Source organism: Phaethon aethereus (assembly GCF_964289735.1).
Source record: "Phaethon aethereus genome assembly, chromosome: 5".
In the NCBI taxonomy this organism is placed as follows: Eukaryota; Metazoa; Chordata; class Aves; order Phaethontiformes; family Phaethontidae; genus Phaethon; species Phaethon aethereus.
Window position 1 is genome coordinate 67,995,967 of NC_138579.1, and position 6,000 is coordinate 68,001,966.

The window sequence follows — 6,000 nt, forward strand, 5'->3', positions numbered from 1 at the left end:
CCACGTGAGGCCGGGAGGCCAATGGGAGGCGGGGGCTGCGGCCGGCGAAAGCAATGAAGAGCCGCTTTCGCGGCGGGAGCAGGCTGTGAGGGGCGGAGGGAGGGCGCGGCTCCGGGGGCGTGGCCGCTCCTCGGCGGTCCCGCCCCACCCCGCCGGAGAGCGGCCCTCGGCGGCGAAGCCCCGCCCCGCTTCGCGGCGGAAGATGGCGGCGGGTGGACTCCGGGCACCTGCGGAGGGCAGGCGCTGTCCCCTGGCCCGGGCAGCCTGCGCCTTGCAGGCCCCTGCCCGCCAAGGCAGGCGGATCCCCAGACAACCAGCCACCGGCACCCTGGCCCTCACACTGCCCACCCTAAGAAACCCTCAGAAGCCACAGAACCGCTAGCGGGGCAATACGGGAAGGGCTTTTGGACAGTGTGTCACGGATGGGCAGGCCCGTCCCGTAGGGTCAGAACGAGCCTTGGGATGAAAGCAGCATGGCTGCAGGACCAGCAATGGGAAGCAGGCGTGCAGGGCTGGGGGTTCCGCTGAAGTATGACAGAAGGCCGTGTTCCTCGTACGGCCCTGTTAATGCACTACATCATTAGTACCAAACACATCTCCATTAGGTGTGTATTCCAAAAAAACAACATAAACATGGTATCGGCCTGTCATTAGTGCAGACGCTGGGATCGGAGCAGAGCTGGCCGGCTCGGGAGCCTCGCAAGCTTTAACAAGTCAGGCTGGACGTAAGCTCATGCCGCGCAGAGCCACGCAGGCAGCTCAATGCTGTTTCTGGAAATGGAAGTCTGGATACGCTCCAGACAGCTCTGCAGAAGCCGGCTCCGGTCCAACGTGACTTACAGGCCCGTGCCGGTCGCCGTGTCAGCACGTGCCTGGGCCCCGGCAGACCTCCAGCAGCAACGTATTCCCTCGGTCACCCTGTATGAGAGTTAGCCCTGCCTGACCCACACAACCTCTGTGGGAAAGTGAAAGAAAACTCTACCAAATACCATCACAGGTGCAAAATATGTAGGGTTTACATTGAAAGATTGAGCCTCAAACTGAAACACTTTTTGTAGTGAGAGACAATGCTGTAACACATTGTGTTTAGAGCAAAAAATTACCGTGGAAGTCAAGGCTGGCTGGAGGCCACAGCAGTAGGTAGTATCAAGGGACTGTGGATTTCTGAAGGCAATCAGCTGCTCATGGCTCATTGCCTGCTCTGTCTACAGTCCAAGAAAGCCAGGATGCCTACCACCTTCTGAGAGAGGCCAGCGCAAAAAGAAATGGCCTCTGTTCCTCGGGAGGATGTATCTCGGAGCAGCAGCAGCCTTTACCCTTCCTATCCCGGCACCAGCCCAGGAATTCAAGGCATTTTCCTCATTTTCTGTTTTGAGCAAGTCCTGTACGTGACTCTTTCTGAGGCACCTCATTCTTGGGGAAATAAAATTCAGTTCCTCCGCCCAAATAAAATTATGACTACAGTCTCACCTTGCTTTTAGCTTGGTCCTCAAGACTGTTGATTCAGCAGAACTACAGCTTTCAGCCCAGTATTCAGGACGTCTACTAACATGCAACACCAGTAAAAAAAAAATTACATTTCATTTAGGCCATTTCTTTAATCTAAATGTTAAAGTATGTGGCCTCTGTAAAAAGAAGTCTATGAAGTTAGGTTGCCTGAGGTTTTGTTTAAACTTACCTGGAAAAACAAGATGCCACAAACGCCTGGGCTGTTGTGGCTCTTGGGACCCTGAAGGACACTGTGGCTTGCAGAAGGCTTTGCTGCGACGCTCTGTCTCGCCTGTGCCCGAAGCCCTTTGGAAGCATTCGGTGTGCTTGCTGAATGCCAGCTCCTGCGGAAAATGACATTTCTGTCACTCTGAAACTCAACTGCCATTTTTTGCATCTGATCGATGTTTCACATGCAGACAACAGGAATGAGAAATTAAGCCAGATCGATTCTTTGGCAAATTCAGGTGGTGTTTTAGTACACCAGGAAGAGATGGTTTATAATATATTAGTAAGAAACTCTGCTTCTCCTGTAACATTTTTATACTTAGAAAATCTTCCTTTAAAATATGTGGCTAGAGGTAGAAAAGAAGATTATAATAGGCTAGTCTGTGATAAAAGAAAATTTCAATTCAATGGGACTGCTGTAAAGGCCCTTATTTATTTTTCTCAGCAGTTGCATTTTGCCTTTCCCTCGCTTTGCCTGCAGCTTTGGTTGCTGTGGAGGTTTTCTTCTGTAAATTCTTCAAAGTGATGGATTTTCACTTTGAAAGAATGCTTGACTGTAGAGAACTACAGAAGTGTAACCTTTTTTATTTTTCTCCTGTGCATGTGTGATGCTTTGAGCTTTGAAATGACGGGTGTAGTGCCACCTCTTTTGTTAATTTGCATGCCAAGAGCCTGAAAATTTGCGTTACTGGTTTCATACTCCTCAGCTGAAAGGCAAGGACAAAGATCTTCTACTCTTTCCAGTTAAAGGTCATCTGCAAATGCATGTTCCTCTCTAGCTCAGAGGAGAGAGACATCCAGCATTTTAGCAATCAGATAAGCATAAGGCATATTTTTATTGATTAAATGTTACAGTTGTAGCAAGAAGCACTGACTACAACGTGTTGCACGTATGTACCCTCGTCAATGCTTACAATCTAGACAGGCAAAAGGCAAGAGGAAAAAACCCAACATTATAATCTCTATTTTAGAAACAGAAAGCTGTGGCACTGAGCTGATGAGAGGAATTTGCCTAAATCATGTCTCCCAACTAACAACAGCGTCTTAACCACAAGCTTGGTTCGTATCCTTTCGATGTGTTCCAGCCTGTTAGATAGGTAAAAGTAATTGTGTGTTAAGTTACAGGCTTGGACTCTAAAAAGATAATGATCAAAGTCCAAGTTCTCATCTCACTGAGGAGAACTGACACTGGGAGCGTTTTGATGACTTCACTGGACATTTACGCAGTAATAATTCCCTTATTAATTCCTTACAGAACAAAAGGTAACAGTCATTGTCCTGTAAAAATCAGTAACAAAACACTGTAAACACATGCCTTTAGTCTAGGGATAATGACCTGCAAGTGCCGATACGATTCCTATGAAAAAGCCATTCAGTATGTTCACAGAAATGAGATGATGGGGTTGGAGCACCAGCCTGGGACCCAGGACTCCTGAATCTGTCAGCTTTCTGTCCTCTAAGCCCACACCAGGTGCTGTGGAAGCACAGTAGGTTCCCACAGGATAAAATCTAAATGCCAGCCATGTAATATAAATGCTTTAAATCAAAGATTGCTTTTTACCACAAATTCCATAGAAATTCTAACAAAATGAGCCCTTGATCTTAGCTGGACGTTCTAGGTACCGAGTCCACAATAATTAAGTGCACCTTAATACCGAACACGCTTTGGAGCTGTGATCTCAGCAAGGACAGCAAGATCTGGCTCAATGTGTTTTAATTACCGCTGCAATACAAGGTTACTTAAATGCTGTGAAAGCTGCGTTGCCATAATCGCATTTGAAAACGAGGCTTCCTTTGCAAGTGCTTATTTTCTGACACTACAAAATGTCACAGAAAGTTCAGTTCTGAAACAGTAAAAGATGCCTAAAAATACAGAATATTATTCATATTCTTAAAGAACTAGATTTCATAGTAAGTGAAAAATAAGTTTCATAATTAGAAAATAAAACATTCATAAACAGCTACATGCAATTCACCATCTAAAGAATTTAAATCGCTTAACTTCAGATAATTCAGCTTTGATCCTTAGACTGTAAGAAGCAACATTTCCTGAGATGTTTTCACAGACTTTTCAGGAAAATCTTAAGTTCATTTGTCTGTATGTCTGCTGCAGGGTCTGGTAAAATATTCTGTTACAAAACTGATGGCTGCAGTGGTAGGAGTGTTTAGAGAGCAGAAAAACAGGGATGTTAAACTAAAATAGCAAAGCTTTCATTACTTTTTCTGGCAGTGTTATGTACCTTTTAGCTTTTGGCTGTAGGTAATCAAATTGAATGTTCATATAAGTTCTGACTTAAGGCAATGAGTTCTTAAAAATGTCTTGTTTTGCATTTTTAAGATATTATTGCATAATGCATGTACATTAAGAAAAGTTGTTGCTTTTGGGGTTAGAATGCATCTTGAGACTCTATTTACCTCTATGAAATCCAACGTAATCTTTGAAAGATTAACTCTTGAGGTAGCTAATAGATTTCCTCTAGGACAGCCAGATGCTGTCATTCCTTGCTGTATTCTTTGGCAGGACAGGATTGTTTTGTTTTTTAAATACTAAAGATTTCTTTAAATAAAATTTAGGTTTGGAAGATGACATCCACTACTCATTTGATCAATGACACAAGACATATATATAATATCTTGGAAGCAGCTTCACCCATCTAGCTCTCCTGTGATCTGAAAACCATTAGACTAAAGAGAAAATTCAAAAGCTAAATTGAAATTACAGTTTTGAAAGAAAAGGGACAGCTGTTCTCTAAGAATTAATTCTACCCTGTATTTGTTAAAAGAGGTACCCCGACCTCTTTGCTAGCAAACATGTAGATTCCCCATTCATGGCTCATACGGACAGCTGCTTAGGTGGAGTAAAACATCACAAAACCACATCTCTACAGCAGTTTATCTGAACTAAGTATTTTCTTCACAGTGCCTTGTGTTTACAGTGTAAATATTCTACGACAACCCTCTGTCAACTATTCCTCTTGTTAGCTAGCATCTCTTTCGTCCTCGGAGCTGCCTTTCTGTTATTTCCGTGGCTAGAATACACGTCTCCTCAAAGTAGCTAACTTTGTCCATGGCTTGTATCCATGGACAGCCAATATCTTCCATGGTTACTCACTATTACAATAAAAACCCTTTGCAATGGTTAGTTAGGATTGTGCTGAGCCATTGCCTTGAGATTTTACCAGTACTCCATAACGCTGAAGCCACCTGCTCTCTCCTTCACCCAGCATGTATGTTCTTTTAGGGTATCAGAATTTTTTAGTAAGTGGTGTCTTGCTACACTATGGTTCTGTCACTCTCAAGTACTTACTTTGCCTAATGGCATCAAAATCTTGATACCGGCTTATGTGCGTTGAGATAAAACAGAGGTGGAAGAAGCAATTTGATCACACTTGTTTAATCCTTGCTTTGGCAGGTGAGGCTAAGAGCAGACCTCATTTGTTTGTCTGCATTCCCAAGGTCTTCCCTGAACAACTGCCAGATGTGGAGGCATTCTTGCAATTCTCTCTGCTGTTAGTGTCTCCTTGGCCTCTGAAGCCTGGCTGCCTAATTGGAAACAAACCCTTTCTCAGGCTGCCAAAGGAAGCGGGACATACTACCCCTTACACCATGCTCGCCTCAGCCTGCAACTGCTGTGTAACGGGAGGATTCCTACTTGGCCGTAGGGACACCGTCAACGACGGACAGCCTCGCAGTGCAAAATGGTTATTAATTGTTATTTGGTGGAAAGCCCATCTAAAAGAAGCCAACCTGACCTGTTACACACCTCACAATTTTCAAGGTTTGAGACCTTTGTTTTGCTTGAACGGGGCACCTTGAGAGTGTCTCGGGAGATCTACGTTCTAACAAGTTCTCCAAAACACATTTTCCATGTCTTCTTTTATCTGAACAGAATCTGTCTTACAAGTTAGTCATATATACTGTAAAAGGTTATAGACTGCATATAAACAAGTTTAATGAAGCTGAATACTGCACGCATAAGCAGCAAAAATATTTTGTTTACTTAACATTTACACACACTCAAGTAAAAGCTTGTTAAGTTTGGTTGGCTAAGCTTGTTTTCAAAAGGGACCTAGAAGGCTGAAAAAACGAAATAAATCAACATATGCATAACAACACAATCATTCATATTAGCATTCTAGTTAAGTCAATGATTAATTCTCCTTTGAGGAAAAAGTGGTGGTAAAACAACTCTAGTCTAATAAGTAGTAGCAATATTACAATCAGCTCAAAATTCCAGATTATATCAACACATGCATATGTAATATAAGAGAAACTTTCAGAGCC